This window comes from Chrysochloris asiatica, unplaced genomic scaffold, assembly GCF_000296735.1.
Source record: "Chrysochloris asiatica unplaced genomic scaffold, ChrAsi1.0 scaffold00031, whole genome shotgun sequence".
Lineage (NCBI taxonomy): Eukaryota > Metazoa > Chordata > Mammalia > Afrosoricida > Chrysochloridae > Chrysochloris > Chrysochloris asiatica.
This window is the reverse complement of record NW_006408549.1, coordinates 5,524,088-5,547,208: the sequence shown is the minus strand read 5'-3', so window position 1 is coordinate 5,547,208 and position 23,121 is coordinate 5,524,088.

Here is a 23,121-nt window from a genome sequence, read left to right as displayed (position 1 = left end):
TTCCTCCTCTGTAAAATGGGAATCATTCTCACCTCATAGAGTTGTTATGAAGACTTACCGTTTGCTCTTGTAAATGCATTTTAAACAGCGCCTCACCTGAAGTCAGCCCTTGATAAATACTTGTATGAGCTATTTGTATCAAAAAAGTCCTGGGGATACAACAATTAAGCATTCAGACAGAAAGGTTGGCTGTTCAAACCCACCCAGTGGCTCTGAGGAAGAAAGAGATGCCAATCTGTTCCCATAAAGATCCTTGTTAAGTGCCCATCACACCACTGTCTGGTTCACTCATTCAAAGAACCTTCACTGAAAGCCACTGTGGGTTAGGTGTGGGGAGTGAGCAGTCTAATTTGGTAGACATAGGAGTCCTGGTGTGGTGCTGTAGGATAAGCTCTGATGTTCTGACTCATAGCGACCATGTGTAGGGTTTCCGAGGGGTACAGGCTACAATATCCTTCAGGGCAGTTCTACTGTGTCACATGGGTCCTTATGAGTCGGAATGTACTCAACAAGCTTAATAATGATATCAGTATCATGCTGCTGGCCTCTTTAGAGGCAGGGGCACGTTGGAAAGGTGACTGCAATATCTAGGCAGGATCTAGAGAAAACCTGCACATGGCAGCTCTGGGTTGGGAGGAGGGGTCAGACGGAGAGATGTCACAGAGAGAAGCAGTAGGCTTGGTCCCAACGAGAGAGGAATTCAGCAGAAACATGCCACTCTCCTTGACATGTCAAGAGATCCCCATGGTCTGACCCAGGCTTGCATCCAGCATCATCTCCTATTGACCACCTGCACCCCACTCATCTTTCCCTCAATACAGTTTGGGACTCCTCAGTCTCCCTAACATGCCTGATGTCTACCCTCCAGCCTCTGCCCAGTATCCTTCAAATCTCACCTCAAACTCTGTTGTTCTGAAGTGCCATTGAATCAGTTTCGACTTGTAGAGACACCATGTGACAGAGTAGAACCAGCTCTCAGCTTTATGGGAGCAAATTGCCAGGTCTTTCTGCTGTGGAGCTCCTGGGTGGATTTGAACCAACAGCCTTCTGGTTAGCAGCAGAATGTGAAACCACTAATCCCTGATGCCTTCACAAGTGCTCCATGCCCTGTGCATTGCTGTTGTTAAGTGCAGTCGAGTCTATTCTGACTCAGAGCCTGTCTATCTTTGCGGAAGCAGAAAGCCTCATTTCTTTCCTGCAGAGCATCTGGTGGGTTTGAACCACCAATGTTGTGTTCACAGTCCAGTGTCTATCCTACAGAGTCACAGTGCTTCTTTTGATAGCACTGTTGTGTTGTTGTTAAGTGCCACTGAGTTGATTCTCACTCATAGCGACCCCGTATAGGGTTTCCAAGGACCAGCTGGTGGGTTTGAACCACCAGCCATGTGGGTAGCAGTCCAGTGCCTATCCTATAGCACCACACCAGGACTCCTATGTCTACCAAATTGAACTACTCATTCCCCACACCTAGTCTACAATGGCGTTCAGTGAAGGTTCTTTGAATGAGTGAACCAGAGAGTGGTTTGATGCACAGAGGTCATCGAAGAGCCCTGCCCGGATGCGATACTGACCTGTTCCAGTTAACTTGGATGTGTAGAAAGGCTCACAGGGTCCCCTGGCCCAAACTCACAGTGGCCAGCACCACTTCTTTCACTGGGCACACTTTACTGGTTCCTTGAGACCCACATTCTGCAGTTTGGGAGGTGGATGTGTTTATTTGCTTCCTTCCAGCAGACTGTCACAAATAGTGGAAATTGATAGATTCCTTTTTGGTGTGTTAATCAGAAAGTACCTTATGAGAGTTTCTTAGAACATTCTTCCGTTCTTTGAAGGCAATGACCAGGAGGCACATTTTGCTCACTGATGCTCTGACTGGGGCCCTGACTGGGGCAGCCACTTCCCTCCCTGAAAATTATTACCAGATCCTGAAGAATGCTATGAGTTTCTCCCTTGATCTACCAACCTGTGGTCTTGTTTATGAGTGTAACTCACACCCCAGGTCTTAAGGGGCCCTCACTGGTCTGTGAACCACAAGGTTGGGGGTTCCACCAGTCTTATCAAATCAGTTCAAACCCACCAGCTACTTCTTGGAAACCCTATACAGGTCATGATGAGTCAGAACTGACTCAATGGCACTGAACAACAACAACTGATGTTCATAATTCTGAAGGCCCATTCCAAGAAAAATAACATAAAAATCTCTTATTCCTAAACATTTTTTTAAGAATGTCATGTGACACCATTGTTGGGCTACCTCCCAGAGTCTTGGATGAGATCCCTGCAAGTGAAGGGAGCTCAAAAGGCTTGTTGTTGTTAAGTGCCTTCGAATCAGTTCCGGCCCATGGTGACCATGTATAGGGTTTCCAAGTAGTGGCTGGTGAGCTTGAACTACTGACCTTGTGGTTCAAACCAACTTTGTAGTCCAGTGCATAAACCCACAGCACCACACCAAGACACAAAAGGGTAAGCTTTACTTTCTGGTGAATCTGCCTCTAATACAACCAGTATAGCTTCCTTCACCAGCTCAAATAAGCCATATCCCTTATATTTCCAATTAAATGCTCAAATTCTGATTTTCCATTATCAGTAGGAAGTATAGCATTCCCTGTTTCCCCCCTACCCCACTCCCCGGCTGTCTTCCACCCCACTCAAATTCTCTTAGAATGCTGAGGTTTATTCCCTCCATTGGTGTCAGAGAACTGAAAAGTTCCACCAACCCTGGAACGCTGGGATTCAGGTTCTGCCTCTTGGCTCTGCCCAGAGAGATGAACACTTGTCCACTCTGCCACGACACTTCGAGAGAAAAAAAAAAAGTTATTTTCCCATTCAACCACCTATACATATTTTTCTTTATGACATTATTTACAATGCCCTCAAAGTCACAGCACCCTTCCCATTTCCTCCCTGGAGTCCACATCTCCACTTGCCCATCTTTCCTGCCCCTTTTATGAAGTTTGTTTTGGGGAAAATGCCACCCTTTTGGTCTCCTACGGTTGATAGTTCTGAGGTGCAGGTTTCTCCGGAGTGGTATTGTTCTCTTGATAGACTTGTCTATTGTTTGGTTGAAAGATGATCTCCAGGAATGGATTCAGTTCTAGGTTTGAAGGGTTTCCAAGGGCCATAGTCTTGGGGGTTCCACCAGTTTTATCAAACCAGTAAGCCAGGCTTTTTTCATAATTTTGAATTTTGTTTTACATTTTTATCCCACTCTGCCCAGAATCCTGATCAGAGCAGTCCACAGTGGTATCTGGACTGATTCTTTTGGTCTCAGGCTAGTGGAGGTTGTGGTTTGTGTGGTCCATTTGTCCTTTGGATTAATGATTTCCTTGAGTCTTTCATTTTCTTCACTCTTCTTTGTTCTAGATGGGAAGAAATCAATAGTTACATCTTAGATATAACTTAGCTCACAAGCTTTTAAGATCTCTGTCTTATGACCAAAGTAGGATGTAGAATATTGTTTTTACGGACTTTGAAGACTTTACAGTCCCAAGCTCCTAAGCCCAGTGACTCATTTCCATAAGGTGTTTGATTATGGCTAAGAAGTTTGCATAACTTTACCTCCTGTATGTTCTACTATGTTGTTTCATTCTAACTCACAGTGACCCTATATAAGGTTTCGCAGCAGCAGCTAGTGGTTTGGAACCCAGTGTGGTTTGCAGCCCAGTGCTAATCCTACAGTGCCACACCAGAAGTCCATGCTCTAGTAAAAACCTGGATATATCTGTTGTTGTTGTTAAATGCCATGGAGTTAAATCCGACTCACAGTGACCCTGTGTAGGGTTTCCGAGGAACAGCTGGTGAGCTTGAACCGCTGACCTTGCAGTTCAAATGGCTTTGCAGTCTGGCACATTAACCCCCAGTGCCATACCAGGACTCTGCAGGCCTCCTCTGTGGCATGTTCAAATCCCCCATGGCATGTTTTTTCCATCCCTTATCCTCAGTCCAGTAGGCACTGTTCTGTGCCTCTCTCCCAGCTCCTGGTTTCTGTAGGTAAACTTGGACGTTCCTTTGCTGCTTACAGATGAATGTTCACAAGGCATCTTCACCCTGTGTGATGCTGTGACCACTCAGAGGGTATTTGGACCCAGTTTATTCCAGGATGATGTCTTTAACTGGTCCCATGTCCAAAGAGACTCCATTTCCAAACAAGGCCACATTCACAGGTATAAGGATTAAGATTCAAATCTTTTTTTAGGGTAGACACACTTCAATCCATAAAAGATAGTTAGGTGACACCAGGTATAAATGTCATTCCCAAAGCATCATGCAAGGGTAGGGGAGAGAGGGATCTGTCTGTTGGAAGTTCAAACCTCAAACAGAGTTGGCTCCAGACCCAGCCTGCCTTCGTCTCCTGGCGCTGCTGTAACAGAACTATCACAGGTGGGAGGTTTAAAGAACAGACACTTATTTTCTCACTGTTCTGAAAGGTAAAAGGAAAACACACGGTCTCAGCCAGGTCTGTGTCTTCTATGTCAGTAGCCCCAGAAGCTCATGTGGTAATCTTTGCATGACATGACTTTTCCCCAGTACAGATGCCATTAGGTCATTTACAGATGCAATCTGGGAAAGGCTTAAGAATAAGCTCCAGATTTCAAAATGTTTAGAATTCTTCATCTTCTCTTGTTCTTACTGTTAGGTGCCGTTCTGACCAGACTGACCCCATGTGACAGAGTTGGACTGCTCCATACGGTTTCTAGGCTTTCTCCCACAGAGCCAATGGGGAGGTTTGAACTGTGAATGTTTAGGTTAGCAGCTGAGTGCTTAATCACTGCACCTTCAGCTCTCTCTCCATCTTGAGACTGGCTGACATACAGGCCAGGAGCAGAAGGGACTGAGGCTCACAAGTCTTCCAGACAGAGGCATTCGAGGACTGGGTACTTGGAAAGACTCCTCTTGGAACCCCCTCCCTCTTGTTCCTGATGGCTCCTCCCTGAATCTTCTTAGCTGGCTTTGCAGTGAGCCAGCATCTAGAGTGACACTTCCATTTCCAGGAGAGACAGTCACTGAGCCTCTCCCCACTGTGTTCTCAGTGCCTTACTGTGGATGTTCTTTTTGAATCCTGTAAGTTTGGAAGTGTTAGCATCATTTTACAAGAATGTGAAGCTTGGGGAGGCTGAGTATTTGACCCAACATCATACAGCCAGTAGGTGACTGCCATGTCAGCCCAAAGTCTAGTGTTCTTTCTCCCAGCCCAGGCTCCCTGATTCAGTACTTATGTCTACAACTTATTCCCCTTTATCAGACAAGAACCACTAGGCATCCACCCCCAACCTGATTCAATTGATTGATCACGTTATATTAGATTGAATTATGGAAGGTAATTAGATTACATCCACAAGTAGAGGAGTTAGGATTCCAACACATTTGGGGGTAAGGGAGATATACAATTCATTCCTTAACAGGAAGTCTGTTAGAGGTTCAAACCATAAGAGTGAAGGTTTACAGAGCAGATCATCAGTTTTACATTCAACAAATCATATACTTTGTTTCTTTACATTATTGCAATCCCTTCCATGTACCATCAGTGAACAGTATTTACATCTATTCACTTTAACTCTTGCGTTTCTTCCTGTGTCTTCTGGTACCTTCACCTTTCCTCTACCAACCTCCCCTCGTGTTATAGACTGTCTTCCCAGTCACCCCAGTTAACATGTGAATACCCTCTAGCCTGTGAATAATTTTCCCTTCCCCCCCACCCCTGGTAATCATCATAGAATGTTTTTTGGTGTTTGGGGTTTGTTTTTTGTTTTTTTTTTTAATCAAAAGCACCTTTAAAAAAAATGTTTTGCAACAGTGGTCTCATGGAATACAGACCCAGCCTTCCTTGCTTGTAGAATCCAGTTTGTAGCCCCAGCCTCCCCCTTCCTTCACATTAAGGGCCGCTTTAGCCACCCCAAGGAGCTCAACATGCAGTTGGTTGCTTGAATCTACCAGCCACCTCACGGGAGAAAGATGTGGCTGTCTACTTTTGTAAAGACTTACAGCCTTTGAGTCAGAATCAACTCAATGGCAATGGATTTGGTTTGGCGATTTTTTGGAATCCATCCATGCCACAGACATCTGAATCCATCCAGGAGATTCCCATAAGGACAGCCTCAAGAATAGGGAGGTGGTTCCCACAATCCCTTTCCACCCCTGAGGGCACCTTGCCTCTGTGGATTTGCCCACCTCTTCCTGGAACAGCTTGCTTCTAGGTGGATAGTGAGTCAGTGCCTTGCAGGTCACAAGAATAGAACTAAAATTGCTGCCCCAACAGCACCCCTATCTCCCAGTTTTATGGTTCTTTCCTCCTAAAGAGCTAGCTGGACCCACTTCATTGGATTTGACAGTTTACAGAAGAGTTCCTGCCTCCATTTAAGTGGCTTCCTTCCTGCCAGGCCACCAGCCCCTCTGGTTTTCAGCTGGTGACAGCAGTGATTGTGGGAGATCTTTCTGGAGCTTTGCTGAGCCACAGGGTTTGGGCTGTCAGGGGCCACGTCTGCTGTGTATCTAGGGAAGATTTTCTTCATTACGTATCTTGTGAGGCCTGGTTACTGCTTTAATGAGAAAAGAGCCTCAAAGAAAAGTCACCATTGGTGACTTCCCCAAACTGAACTAATTAGCTTTCATCCTGCTAACTTTATCCTGCTGTGACCAGTTTAGTTCGGGGGAACTATTTTTGCTTTTGAACACAATTTGTCCCCCCCTCTCGCATCTGTTTGCCACCAGCTTTCCAGACGAGCAAGGATGGACTATGCTCCTCCTCTGGATAAAACATGTTTCCTCCAGAAAACCACCCCCACAGGTAACATCCTCATTTCCTAAGAAAGCATCTGTGTTAATCTGATTTCTTTCTGGGGTGAAGCGGGCCAAAAACGAATCATTGGCTTGGCTACAGTGTAAGGCTGAGCTGTAGTTCTGTAAGATTACAAACCTGTAATCAGCCTGTGGATCCCTTGTATTGACTGGAGCCCTCAGACTGGATTGTATGAAAAGATGGCTGAGGAAATGAAACATAATAGCGCATTTTCACCCCCTTTCCCGATCCAAACACAGTTGCTCCCAGATGCTCTGTCTGTGGTCCAGCTTCCGACTCTTAAACTCTTCAAGAGGGAGGTTGTGGCTGGTATGGTGTAGAGCCCTGCAGAACACAACTATCCAATTGTAACACACACATATGCAGACAGGGGAAACCAGGAGTCAGGGGGAGAAGTTTGGAAGAAGATGGGGTTCTGGGTTGGCCTGTGGTAGAACCCTGACATCTCAGAGGTCAGGACATAGCCGGCTGTAGCAGATTCAGAGTTTGCACTGGCTGCCTCAGATCCTCACTCCAGAGTGTCTGTGCTTGGACACCATGTCCGTCTCCAAGCCACCAAAGATGAGCCTGGGTGACCACATGCATCTAGAAATCTTTTCTGCTTCCTCCCCTTGGTCAGCAGAGTCCAGCGCCACTCTCTGAGGATTTCTGCTACTGCCTAGCACATTCAGAATTTAAAGGGTGCATACAAAACTAAAGAGCACATAGCCAAGGAGACTTATTTTATAAAGTGGCAAAAACTCCGTGAAAGGCAAGGATCAGGAGTGACCAAAACCTGGAGTGATTTGAGGTTTTTGTAAAATGCTAAGGACAATTTTTTAAAAGGAAGTTGGGAGAGCTTTCGAAAACCCTATATAACACAAGAAGGGAAAAAGCAGAATGTCTGGACCAAGTGGTGGTTCGATCTGCTCCACGTCCTTCTGCGATGTCTCTTGGTTCTTCCCACTGGTCAATGTGAATCTCTGGCCCTCCTGATGACTCTCTAGCCTCTTCCATAGCACGCTCCTCCGTATCTGTGTATTCTAACCATTCTTGCCTATTTTCATATTCATCGGGGGGTTTCCATCACAACCCACCCCCATTGTACCCCTAGTAAGGTCATTTGTTGTTCAGTGCTGTCTAGCTGTGTCATCTTCACAATTGTTACATTTGAGCCTGTTGCTGCTGCCATTGTATCAATCCATCTTGTTGAGAGTCTCACTCTTTCCTGCTGACACATCATTTTACCAAGCATAACGTCCTTCTCCAGGTTCCTCCTGATAACATGTCTGAGGTATGAGAATTGAAGTCTTACCATCCTGGCTTCTTAGGAGCATTCTGACTGTATTTCTTCCAACACAGATTGGTTTGTTCTTCACGGTACTTTTAATATCCTTCTTTCCAACACCACAATCAAAATGCATCAATTCTACAATCTTCCTTCTTCATTGTTCAACTTTCACATGTATAAGAGGCTATTGAAAATACCATAGCTTTGGTCTAGTCCAACTTAGTCCTCAAAGTGACATCTTTGCTTTTAACACAACAAATTAAAGAGGTCGTTTGCAGCAGATTTTCCTAATGCATTAAGTCATTTGATTTCGTTGACTACTTCTTCCATGAGTGTTGACTGTGGATCCAAGCAAACTCATATTCATCCTATACTGCTAGATTGAAACACCACTTCTTCAGAAAGACCTTCACTGACACCCAGACAAGTTCATCATTTCATTCCCATGACACCACCAATTTCCTTTTGTAACCCCAGATCCTTTTGATGTCTGTCATTCCTGTCATGTTACTCAATCCAAATCTGAATTTTGACTTTTTCACTCTCAGATGCCCAAAACCTAGCACTGTACTTAGTATACAGTAGGTACTCATCATATATGATGGATCAATGAATTTATACACAGATAACATAGAAAATAGGAGATGTCAATAAATGAATGGCAAATGAATGAACAAAGAAAAAGATGCAGTTAGTCAGGAAAGACGTGAGTGAAATGAAAAATTATGCAGCTGGCTCTAGGAGGAAATGAATACGAATTAGCAAAGAGAAGCCAGGAAGGCAACGGGAAGCAAGAGGAATAGCATGAAAGTCAGGATCTGCCTTGACACTAAGAATGAGATATTTAGATTCTGTTTATATTTTCTTCATCAAGAAGATTGACATTTAAGCTGGAAGTTAGAACTACATTGGCAGATGACAACTGAAGTACAAGGCAGTCCCCGAGTGTAAAAGATACCAATTCTCTAGACTCCTGGTACAGTAAATGCCGTGGTGGTGAATTTCAGAGCCATTTGTGGGTTACACGCTGAAAACAAGAAAGTGTCAAATCAGGGGAGAAGGGGAAAGATGTAGATTTTTAAAATTGCACATCAATGATCATGGTACTAATCCACAGTATAAAGGGTGTTAGGTGACCCTTCTTATAGAAGAAAGCATTGACCACTGGGTATTAACAGAAGTTCACTAATACCAAGTCTTGTAAGGCTAATGTCATATCCTTTTGTCACAGGGTTATCAGGATGGGAGATCAAGGGAACAATACAAGCCAGTAAGCTCAGAATACAAATCCCACCTAAACTAAACTTTATAAAACAAAATTAAAAACCCAACCATGAGGTGAAGTTTGAAAACCCAACATGCCAAGAAATCTGAAAGACCTGGCCATCTGACTGGACAAAATCCATATGTGTGCCCGTTCCACAGACAGGTAACCCAACAGAATGTACATAGACCAAGAGGCTGATGTTCAAACAGAACATGGGATACTGACTGGTTTGAAATCAGGGTTGCATGCTGTCACCACACTTATTCAGTCCAAGAAGCTGGGCTATATGAAGAAGAGGGCAACATCAGGATTGAAAGAAGAGTTATTAACAACCTGTGAAATGAAGATAAAAATGAAAGACACACCTCACCTGCTGAAAGCAATGAGGACTTGAAGCACTTACTGATGAAGATCAAAGACTACAGTCTTCAGCATGGATTACACCTCAATGTAAAGAATAGAAAAATTCTTACAACTGGACCAATGAACAACATCATAATACCCAGAGAAAAGACTGAAGTGGTTAAGGATTTCAATTTATTTGTATCCACAATCAATGTCTATAGGAGCAGCAGTCAAGAAATCAAAGGACATATTGCACTGGACAAATCTGCTGCAAAAGGCCTATTTGAAGTGTTAAGAGAATAAAGATATCACAATGAGGACTACGGTTCACCTGATCTAAACCATGGTATTTTTCAATCACCTCATATACATGTGAAAGCTAGACAACGAATAAGGAACACTGACAAAGAATTGATTCATCTGAATTGTGGTATTGCAAAGAATATTGAATATCCTATGGAATGCCAGAAGAACAAACAAATCTGTCTTGGAAGAAGTCCAGCTGGAATGCTCCTTAGAAGCAATGATGGAGAAATTTCATCGCATGTACTTTGGACATGTTATCAGGAGGGACTAGTCTTTGGAGAAGGACATCGTGTTTGGTATAGTAGAAGGTCAGTGACAAAGAGGAAGACCTTCAATGAGATGGATGGACACAATGGCTGCAATGATGTGCTCAAATATGGTAACAATTTTGAGGCTGGCACAGGATGGAGCATCCTCGTTCTGTGGAACATAGGGTCACTAGGAGTTGGAGCTGACTTGATGGCACCTACTTTGGACATATTGTCTGGAGGAAACAATCATTGGAGAAGGATGTCATGCTGGGTAGGGTGGAGGGTCAGAGAAAAAGAGGAAGACCCCCAAGGAGATGGATCAGCCAGGTGGCATCATTGATGGACTCAAGTGTGGCAGCGGTAGTGAGGTTGACCCAGGATCGGACATTGTTTCGTTCTGCTGTGCATGGGGTCGCTATGAGTTGGTTCCGACTCGATGGCACCTGACAACAACAACAACAACAGCAACAACAATATGAAACAGCAACCCATAGCTTACTGTTCTCCAACAGCACACGTTATTGCATTAAAGACTTTGAGAAGTCCTGTCTCAAAGAAAACTGTTCAGCATTATTCTATTGAACTATTTATTGTTCCACAGAATACAAGTGGAAAGAGGATATTTTGGACAAATTTCAGCAAGGTGTTTTGCAAAGTTTTTTTTTTATTATATAAACTGTGAAGAAGGTAGAGAAATGTAGAGTTAAAAATAGCTCATTGGAATCACAGCTGGGTAGACAACTGTACCTAAAGCATTAGTTAATCGATTAATAGCCATCCTTGGACAGGTCTCTAATGGGATGTCTCCAGATTCTGCCTTTGGTCCTGACATGGTCAACATTTGTATCCGTCACTTATATCCCAACATTTGAAACCGAAAGTTGAGAGGCAGCTAATATGCTATATAACAAATTGCAATACTGTCTCAAATGAATCCAACAGAATCCCACTGAAATATATTATAATTGATGGTATAAGATAAGAATTGGGCTGCTAACCACAAGGTCTGTGGTTCGAGCGAGTCCAGCAGCCACTCTGGGGAAGAAATATGAGGCTTCCTGCTCCTGCAAAGATTTATAAAACAAACAAACCTCAGAAGCCCTGTATGGTAAGGCTATGGGTTGGAACCGACTTCAAGGCACTTACCAACAATCGCAATAAGTAAAGGATAGATGAGGTCCTGGTGTGGCGCTGTAGGATAAGCACAAGACTGCTAATCACAAGGTCAGTGGTTCAAACCTACCAGTCGCTCTTCAGAAACCCTATGCAGAGTTGCTATGAGTCAGAACCTACTCAACGGCACTTAACAATAACAAGATCATTTTAAAATAAAGATCTGGGCTTGCAGCTGCACAAGACCCCAAAAAATCAGTTTCCATTGATTCTGACTCAATGTGACTCAATGTGTGTCAGAGTATATCTGTGCTCCATTAAGTTTTCAGTGGCTTACTTGTTGGAAATAAATTACCAAGCCTTTCTTACAAGGGGTATCTGGGTGGACAGAAACTGACAACTTTTCAGTTAACAACTGAGTGCATTAACTGTTTCATTACCTAGGGACTCCATGCCAAGATCAGCACAGGTCAAATGTATGGTAAGAGTTTAGTGAAGCCATGGTGGGCAGCAACAGGCCCTGACCTCTGTACGAGTCTGGCCTATGATGCTGCCTTTTGAGAGGGATATTGACAAACAGAAGCATGATGCTCTCCTGAATATCAGGGGAGTTCTGGAGAGCATGTCCTCCAAGCAGGACACCAGGGGTATGCAGATGGCCTGTATCAGAGAAAGGCTGAGCGCCTGCTAATGATAACTGACTTTAGGGTATACTGTGTTGTTGTTGTTAGCTGCCGTCATGTGCTGAGTCATCCCCTGACTCATGGTGACACCATGCACAATGGAAAAAAATCAGTGCCTATGCCTGTGCCATCCCATGAGACATTGCAGAGCAGACCACAGGGTTTTCACTGACATTTTTGGAAGTGAATCACCAGGTTTTTCTCCCTCATCCTTCTCTTAGTCTAGGGGGACAGGATAGTATTTAAAAAGAGAGGTAAGTTTGCACTCAGACTGCACCAGCATTTCCAGACTGTGTGACCTTGCTGAACAAGTTTCTTAACTCCTCTTAGCTTCAGTGTTCTTAGCTGAGAAATCATGATTGCTATTTAGCAGAGTAGGTAGGATTCTCCAAAGAGAGGTTTATTTAACTGATGGAAAGTCAGAACTTTGTAATAATCAACAGCTGGAAACAAAGGAATGGGCTCAGAGATCTAGAGTGTCGGTCTCTGCTTTGGGTGGGAGGTGGTAGTAGATGGCACTGCAGAATAATGCACTGGACCACAATGTCAGTTTGAACTGCCAGGTTTGCAGGATCACTATGAGTCAGAACCGACTCAATGCCACTTAACAACAAATCCCTTCCAACTCAGATTCTGTGAGTCAAAGGCTTAGATGGCTTATTTTCTCATCCACATACAGTCAACTCACATATAATTTAGCCCTTATTTGTGTATATTGAAGCAATACTTAGAGGTACTTACTTAGAACTACTCTTTGACCATTCCTTTTATGAGGATCCTTGGTAGTATTGTTGTTGTTATGTGCCGTGGAGTCAGTTCTGACTCATAGAGATCCTGTACAGGGTTTCCGAGGCTGTAAATCTTTATAGGAGCAGAAAGTCTCATCTTTCTCCCGCGAAACAGCTGGTAGTTTTGAACTGCTGACCTTGTGGTTCACAGCCCGATTCATAACCACAACGCTACCAGAGCTCCTTGGTAGTGTAGTGGGTTACAATTGGGGTTCTAACCACAAGGTCAGTAGTTTGAATCTACCAGCCGCTCCACAGAGAAAGATGAGGCTTTCTGCTCCCCTAAAGATTTATAGGATCATCATGAGTCGAAACCGACTCCATGGCACATAACCACCACCACCACCAACCCTTATCTATGGTTTCTTTCTCTCCTATTTTGGGACTTTTCCCATCCTAGCCTAATTCAGAGATTTGTCCAATGCACATTTGAAAAACGTTGATAAACTAGTAAGTGATCTAATGATTATACACTCCCATTTTGGATTCATAGAGATGTGTGTTCAAATCTTGGCTCTACTTCTTGGCTATGTGACCTTGCACAAGGTTACTTACCTTCTCTGTGCCTTCATTTCTTTATTGGTGAAATGGAGATCATAATAGTTTTAAGAAACAAAATTTAATAACATACTTTAAGTCCTTGGAAAAATAGTAAGTGTACAATAAATTGTTGTTGTTAAATGCTATCGAGTTGGCTCTTACTCATAGCAACCCTGTATAGGGTTTCTGAGGAGCGCTGGTAAGCTTGAACCACCGACCTTACAGTTCAAACTGACATTGCAGTCCAGCGCATTAACCCACAGGCAGCTATTATTTTTGTAGCTGTTGTCAGAATGAATTGAAATCCAGTACTTTTATAGGGATTTTCTGGCTATGCAGCAAGAGGTATAGGGATGATTTGATTCTTCCTGTACCTACTTATTTCAAGATCTTTTCTCCTAGTGTTTTTGGTTTTCATGCCTCAAAGCCTCCCTAGTTCTGTTCTAGCAGCATTTATGGTAGAGGAAAGAACCCAATGGAGACATTGAATGCAGTATCATTCAGTTGATTCTAACTCCCATTGACACCATAGGACAGGGTAGAACTGCTCTGTAGGGTTTCCAAGACTAAAAATCTTTATGGAAACAAACTGCCTCATCTTCCTCCCACAGAGCAGCTGGTGGGTTCAAACCATTAATCTTTTGGTTAACAGTCAAGCATTTTGCTACTGCACCATCAGGGCTCCTCGGAGACACTGAAGTGAGTGCAATTTTAGCTTGGTCAGAAAATCCATGAGAAGCCCACAGCTGATCTGAACTGCCTTCAAGGGTAACACCTGGTGTGTTGTCTGCCCATGCTGGCTTCCAACACAGACTCCAGCTGTGGCCACTTGAAAAGCAGCCCTATCATCACATTGTCATGTTCTACAGCACAGGGTACGTGTCCAAATGGGCACACTTGGTGGGTCCCGTGAGCACCTCTGGATAGGCCTATACCTTGGGTGGTACCTAGTCCAGGTCTGACGTGGCCTGGACTCGGAGACACTTGGCCAGGAAGGAAGGGAGGGAGAGAAGAAGGAAAGACTAAAGAATATAGAGGAGATACATGTTCAGTGACAGGGAAATTAAGGATAGCGAAAGGTGAAGGAGGATATTTGGGGAAATAAATACATAGAAACAAAGGAGAAACTGCAAAAAATAAAAAATAAAAAAGACTCAGTTTCACAGGCCCATCAATGATGGTCTTGAAAGTAGACTAGTGACCACGTGACAGAAAACGTTCATCATGGATTGTCAAGTTTCAAGAAACAGAATCCATTCAAACTAGCTTGAAACAAGAGAGATGCTTATTAAAAGAACACAGAGTTACCTCATGGTACCCAAAGGCTGGACCTCAGGATACACTGAACCAGAAAGTGGGGTCAGGAACCAAAGTTCCTCTCTACAGAATGCACATTCCTTCTGCCAACAGCAGGCTGGATTCTAGGCTGTTTTGTAAATAAAACAGATTTTAACCTAGGAAGATGATTGTTGCTATTATTAAGTGCCACTGAGTTGATTCCAACTCATAGCGACCCTGCATAGCGTTTCCAAGGAGCGGCTTGTGAGTTTGAACTGCTGACATTATGGTTCAAACCGACCTTGCAATCCAGTGCTTTATCCCACAGCACCACGCTAGTACTCCAAGAAGATAATTTGTAACAATTAAATAAACAAGAAATATCTGTAGCAAATATAATGAGAAAGGCTATAATGGCAGTGGGAGGTGAAGATGGAACTCAATTTTGCACAGGGTGATCTCTGATTACTTCTCTGAGGAGGCAATGTTGACAGGAAGCTGACAGTCATTTAAATTGCAGGAGAGGAGCATTCCAGGCAGAGGGAATAGCGGCCTATTGAAGGAGGAGACAGGCAGGAGGCATTAATGATTGGAAGGAGGGCAGGCACCTCACAGAGCAGGGCAGCCACAGAGAGAAATTGAGATTCTTTTCAAGTGCAGTGGAAACCCACTGACCAGTTTTAACCTGTTGTTAGGTGAGGTTGGTTCTGACTCATGACGACCCTCTGTAACACTGCCTGGTCCTGTGCCATCCTCACAGTTGTTGTTACGTTTGAGTGTATTGTTGCCGCCACTGTGCCTTCCCATCTCACTGAGGGGCTGAATCTTTTTTGCTGACCACCTACCAAGCATGATGTCCTTTTCCAAGGACTGGTTCCTCCTGATAACATGTCCAAGTATGTGAGACAAAGTCTCCCCATCTTTGCTTCTAAAGAGCATTCTGGCTGTACTGCTTCCAAGACAGATTTGTTTGTTCTTCTGGCCATCCTTGATACTTTCAATATGCTTTGCCAACACTGTAATTCAAATGCATGGATTCTTCTGTGGTCTCCCTTATTTACTGTCCAACTGAAAATGTCATGGCTTGGGTCAGGTACACCTTAGCCCTCAAAGTGACATCTTTGCTCTTGAACACTTTAAAAAGGTCTTGTGCAGCAGATTTGCCTAATGTAATACATAGTTTGATTTCTTGAAGTTTGATTTCTTGACTACAGCTTCCATAAGCGTAGGTTACGTATATAAGCAAAATAAAATCTTTAACAGCGTCAATCTTTTCTCTGTTTATCATGATGTTGTTTATTACTCCAGCTGTGATGATTTCTGTTTTTACATTGAGGTGCAACCCGTATTGAAGGCTGTGGTCTTTGATCTTCATGAGTGTTTCAAGTCCTCTTAACTTCTAGCAATTCCTTATTCAATTCAAACTTGGGAGTGACATTAACCAATTTACATTTCCAAAAGATCCTTCTGGTGGTTAGTTGGAGAGTAGACTGGGGAGGGGGAAGGATAAAAGACAAGGCTAGCTCAGAGTCTTGTAGGTGGTGTGTAGGCAAGGTGAAGACCGTGAATGGGAAGAGAAGGCCTACTTGGGAGGTAGCCTGGAAGTATCTGCAGCAGATTTGGAGGAATAAGATGTAGCTCCTGTTCCCATTGTTTTCCTTTCTTTAGCTGGACTTTGTGCATAAAGGGAAGAGTGGCTGTCCTGGGGTTCACTCTATGCTCTATCCAGCTGCAGGACCTGTACAATTGTCTCTGGGATCCAATTTCAAATCCCCTGGACAGCATTTGTGTGTGGCATGGGAGTACGGTTGTCTGGTCTTTACAGCCAGATCCCCGTAGGAGGGCTGTGTGGAATGAGCACATGTAATGTGTGCTGTTGAGCCAACTCCTGCTCACAGGAACTTGATAAAACAGAGTAGAACTGTCTCTTGGGGTCTCCTTGCGGGAACAAATCTCTAGGTTTCTTTCTATCATGGAGTTGCTAGTGGGTTCAAACCACTGACCTTTTCATTAGCTGCCAGGTGCTTTAACTATTGACCCACAAGTGTTCCTTTCATATGTAACAGACATTTGTTTTCAGAGTTTTTAGACAGTTCCACAGTTCTAATCCACTTAATCTCTTCTCTCCATGGCATGAAAGCATGTACTGACTATAAGGAAATACTCTTGATGGGTCTCAACTTGTGGTTTATGCTTAATGTCACATCAAGGCCACAACTGGTAAAATCGTCTTACCTGAGGGGATGAAGTTGTTGCTGTTTAGTGCCATCATGTCGGTCTGGACTCATAGCAACCCTGTATAAAGATATCAAGAAGCAGCTGGTGGATTTGGATTGCCAACCTTGTGATTCAAACCAACCAACCTTGCTTTATCCCACAGCACCACTGGCCTCCTAAAATGGGATTACCAGTCACACTGTCTGGAAACCAGAGGGCTTTGTTTCTAGATCACCAAAACACAGGCAGGACTCAGAGAGTTGCTGGTTAGTGAACTGCAATAGCCAACAGAGAGGTGTTTCTGGGTAATTCTTTAAAACTAGTCTGAGAAGAAGAAAGTCTTACAAAAAGCAACTTGACTGTTAAACATAAATAATTTGTAACTTCCCTATTTAAAAATCCTCCTTGGCCTTTGGTTATCCATCATTACCCTTTAAAAATACTGATTTAGTGCTTGAGACTGAACATGGGGGACAAGTCAAGAAAAAAATCCCTATTCTTTAACTCAGTCAGCATTTGTGAAGTAGGCAGAATCCAAATCCAAACCATATTTTCCAAAAAGATTTTTCCTATTTCTTAAATCCATGTGTATTATATGAGAAATCCAATCCGTATGTTTCTTCCTCATTTACACTTAACTCATCAAAGCATTTCCTCTGAAGAACTATTTGATGTCCAAAGAGACTGTAGAGTCTTTATTCTTTTAACAAGCCTTTGTTCTTAGAAATAAAGAAGGTGCTGAAGTTGTATAAGTAAAGAATAAATGAACTTGAACCTCATAAAGGTTAAACTTTGTTTTAAGTATGCTCTATAGTTGGAAGAAACAACTTTGAGAATGAATTTTTTTCTTTGTAATTTAACTTTTTGTGTGTGTTTTGCCGGCGGGGGTGGGGTGCGGTTGGAGGGGGGAAGGCCGGGAGGTGGTGGTATCAAAATGGATGCTTAGATTTTCAGACCAAAACAATTTCCTTTTCAACTCAGGGTAGGCATTGTTAGGGAGAGAGAATCCATCTCCTTAAAGCACACTGATGTGGTCTTCAAGTTTATAGTCAGCAGAGACCCCACCTAATTTTGACCACTATCTGAGAATCTGTGGCAAAAGATACATTCTTCGGAGAGTCCAGCATGTGCCTTGGAAAAACCAAACTTCTTGATGTAAGGAGGGCTGGCAATCTTGCATGCTCAACTCAGTGAAGGCCATACCTGAGTCAGCTCAGAAAGCTTATATAAAACATATCTCATCTCCCATATGCTGACATTTCTTCCTGAACTTCCTAACATTTATCTCTGTCTTCAATTCATGTAATACATTGTACAGTACATCTGCTAGCATAGCTGAGGCCAGGGGCTATAAGGGGAAGAAGGAGGTATAAGATGCACACCTGGGAGGTTCATCACTTAATTGGGAGACAAAGTCACCCAAATGTGTGCTGTTGGGTATTCTAATATTCTTGTTACATGAAGAGGACTAACCGCAGAACAGGAGAGCTTGATCTGATCCCTGAAGGATCCTGGGGCCTGGGTACCATGGCCTAAGTAATGATGTGGCCAAACCTTGAGGAAGATGCAAAGCACCCTGGACTGGCATCAACCTGATACTCCTTCAAAATGATATGTTCAAAATATTTGCTTGATCCACTCTTGGGTATATATGTAAAAGAATTGGCAAGAATCAAAGTAGAGATTCAAACAGATCCTTGTACATCAATATTCATACCAGTATTATCCACAATAGCAAAAACACAAACAAAAAACCTGAGGGTTCACCAAAGGGGTCTTAGTGTGGCACTGTAGGATAAGCACTGGACTTCTAATTGCAAGATTGGTGGTTCAAACCTACAAGCTGCTCCTTGGAAACCCTATACAGGATCAATATGATCCTTGACAGTACTCAACAACAAAAAGAAGCAGACCCCTCATACAAGGAGCACTGGTGATTCAGTGGTTAAGTGTTTGATCGTAACCGAAAATTCACCAGTCACTTCATGGAAGAAACATGTGGTGGTTTGTTTCTGTAAAGATGCCAAAACCCACTGACATCTTGTCAATTCTGACTCAGAGCAGCCCTGTGGGATGAATAGAACGTCTCCATCAGGTTTCCAAGGCTGCACATCTATCTTTACAGAAGGAAACAGACTCATCTTTCTCCTGTTCTAACCACTGGCTTTGCTGTTAGCAGCCCAATGCTTCACCCATGTCTGTAAAGATGATACCAAACCACACCCACTCTCATCGAGTCCATCCTGATGCATAGCAACCCTACTATCTAGAGTTTCAGATATTGTAAAATTTTACAGGACCAATAAACAACATTCTTATCAATGGAGAAAAAATTGAAGTTGTCAAAGACTTCCTTTTTCTTGGATCAACAATCAACACTCATGGAAGCAGCAGTCAAGAAATCAAATGACATATTGCATTAGGCAAATCTGCTGCACAAGACCTTTTTAAAGTGTTGAAGAGCAGAGATGTCAGCATGAGGACTAAGGTGAACCTGACCCAAGCCATGGTATTTTCAACAACCTCATATGCATGTGAAAGCTGCACAGTGAATAAGGAAGACCATTGAAGAATTGATGCATTTAAGTTATGGTGTTGGAGGAGAATATTGAAAGTTTGTCCATGAACTGCCAAAAGAACCAACAGATCTGTGTTGGAAGAAGTGAAGTCAGAGTGCTCCTTGGAGACCAGAAGACCAGGACGTCATACTTCAGACATATTGTCACGAGGGACCACTCACTGGAGAGGGATATTATGTTTGGTCAGACAAAAAGAGGAAGCCCCCCAGTGAGATGGATTGGCAAAGTGGCAGCATCAATGGGCTCAAGTGTGGCAACAATTATGAGGTTAGCCCAGGATCAGGCAGTGTTTCATTCTGCTGTGTATAGGGTTGCTATGAGTTGGTACCAACTTGGTGGAGTCCTGGTGTGGCTCTGTATGCCAACGCGTCAGACTGCAAAGTCATTTGAACAGCAAGGTTGGTGGTTCAAGCTTACCAGTTGCTCCTTGGAAACCCTATACAGGGTTGCTATGGGTTGGAATCAACTCGATGGCACTTAACAACAACAACAACAACCAACAGCGCTGGTGTTTTTGACCCTCAAACCTTCTGGATAGCAGTCTAATGCCTATCCCACAGCTTTACCTTGAGAACCCTATGGGGCAGTTCTATTCTGTCTCGTAGGGTCACTGAGGTGGAATCAACTTGATGGAAACGTTTTTCTTCAAAAAAATCTGAATACCCATAAAATGAGGAGACCTGATGATTCAGTGAGTGAAGTGCTTGGCTGTTAATCTAAATAAAGGTCAGCAGTATAAAGCCACAGTTCTTCTGCAGGAGGATAATACAACAGTCTGCTTCTGTAAAGATTTACAGCCTCAGAAACCCTCGGAACAGTTCTACTCTACCCTGTAGGTTGCTCTGAGTTGGAATCAACTATACAGCAATGTTTTTTTTTTGTTTGTTTTTGTTTTGTTTTTCATTTTAAATATCCCAAACTTCTGGCAAGAGAGCAGATTAGGCAGACACACTACATGGACCCTCTACGGCTAAGATATGAAAGACCAAATGAAACAGACACAGACAAAAGAAACTCTTGGAACCCTGACCTTCATAGGAAATGTTAGAGAAGTGGTTTGAATGCTTGCTGGGTGGAGATGCTGAGCAGGGATAGGAGAGAGGGAGACTGACTGGTGAATGGCTGGCCACATATGACGTGACCATTTTGTACTTTTGTGAGCATCTATAGCTCTGGTAGCGTAGTGGTTACGAATCTGGCTGCGAACCTTAAGGTCATCAGTTCGAAACTACCAGCTGCTCTGAGGGAGAAAGATGAGGCTTTCTACTCCCGTAAAGATTTACACCCTCGGAAACCCTGTACAGGGTCGCTATGGGTCGGAACCGACTCGACGGCACTTAACAACAACAACAACAACATAGTTCTGGTAGTGTAATGGTTACGAATCAGGCTGCTAATCTCAAGGTCAGCAGTTCAAAACTACCAGCAGCTCTGTGGGAGAAAGATGAGGCTTTCTGTTCCCGTAAAGATTTACAGCCTTGGAAACCATATGCAGGGTCGCTATGGGTCGGAATCAACTCAACAGCCCTTACCAACAACATAGCAACAGTAGGTGGCCTGGCAGAGCAGGCTTATATACAGGTGATGGGAAAGTTACAGTGACCTGCTTTTTCCCCACACTCCCGTGGTGACCAGAGGTGTGGCCAGCTCCCACCCTCACCCAACCCCAGATCCCCAGGAGTTCAGAACCGTGTGGTTGTGAGCCACATGAGTATGAGATGGGGGCCAGCTGCATCACTTTAGTGCTTGGATACAGGCAGCTCTGCTCCAGACCTACAGAACCTGCAGAGCCACGGACCAGCTTTAGTCTAGCAGAAACCCTCATAAACTGCCACCTGCCCCCAGCTGCCCTGTGGTCCCAACAGTCACTGAAACCAGCTCCATCAAGGGCCTCCACGAATGACTTCCAACTGAACACAGATAACACCGAGGTCTATAGGAACTCCATCTAGGGTCAGAAACTCTGCTGCCACATCCCTCCTGCACCCACCTTGTGAACTCCTTGGCTGGCAAGAACCCCCCCAGAGTTTTCTGCTCTCTGAGTCAAACAGCTGCACTCCCCCCAAAAAAACCTTTTGTTGTTCTATTGCTTTTGTTTGTTTATTCTTTCTTCTCCTTCTTTCCATACCCTTGAATTTTTCCTATCTTCACTTTTGTTTTTCCTTCTTTTCTTCTATTTCTCATTTCCATTCTTTTATTTCTTTTGATCTTCCTTTGGTACTTGCTTCTATCTTTCTCCTTTCATCTTCCTTTCCCCTAGTTTTCCTAAGTGTTTTTAAAATTTATTCCTTTCATTTTCTCTCTTAATTTTCTCTTCTATAGCTCCATTTTCCTTTCCATCTTTTCTCTTTTTAGCTATTGTATTCTCTTTTTTTTTCTGGCTGCTGCCTGTTTTTCTTTTTCTTTTTTATTATCTTCTATTTTCGTTGTTGGTTGCTTGTTTTGTTTGTTCTGTTTTGTTTTCATGTGTGTGTGGGTGGGAAGGGGTAGTTCTCCACCAGACAGGAGACAGCAACTGTGTTCGTACACCCCAGCCACAATCTAATCCTCTGTAGCTCCACCCACTGGCCCAGGTCCAATACCACCTGATCAACAATAGACAGAAGCCAACACAAGCCAAACCCACCCTAAACTGAGATGTACAGAAAACAGTGCATAACCTTCCATTCTCTAACTACAACCACAGGACACAGTTGATGAGAGCCTAAGAGCACATCAATGTACAATCATCAATTAAATACAAATATGACAGCACTTCAATATCCCAGAGACAATAGAGAATTTTAACTTACACAAAGAAACAAGAGAGAATGTCTCAAAAAAATGACCAAGATGCAGAGTCAGAAAATATGTCAGAAGAAGAAAAGGTAATGGTATTAACTGAAAAAGAATTCAAAAGAATGCTGTTTTAGCTTCAAAGGATTGACAGAAAGACTGAGGAAAGAAAGGAGAACACAGAAAAAAACTTTAGAAGAATTCAGGAAAACACTACAAGAACACACAGACAAAACAAATGAAGATTTTGAAACAATCCAACACCTGCAATTAGAAATCCAGATGATTAATACTAAGATCTCAGAAATGGATAATACATTGATAAGGTAAAGGAGTAGTTTCAAAGCAATGGAAGCCTAAATTAGTGAGCTTGAAGATAAATCTCTCAATACTAGCATGCTATAAGAACAATTAGAAAACAGAATGCAAAAACCCAAAGAAAGACTAAGAGTTATGTAGGACACCGTGAAGAGGAATAACTTATGAGTGACCAGAAGAGGAAAAGATAATAAAAAGCACAGAGAAAATGGTCAAAGAGTTGTTGGGAGAAAATTTCCCTAACATCATGAAAGATGAGAAGATAACCATTTGAGAAGCTGAATGAACCCCAAGCAGGATAGATCCCAAAAGAAAATCACCAAAGCATATCATAATCAAGCTTTGCAAAACCAAAGACAAGGAAAGAATCTTGAAAGCAGCTCAGGAAAAACGAAAAGTTACTTACAAAGGAGAACCAATAACACTAGGCTCTGATTTCTTGGCAGAAACCATGTAGGCAAAAAAATAATGGGACAACATAAACAAAGCTCTGAAAAAAGGAAAAATTGCCAACCAAACATTACATACCAAGCCAAGCTGTCCCTTAATTATGACGGTGAAATTAGAACATTTCTAGATAAAGAGAAATTTTTTT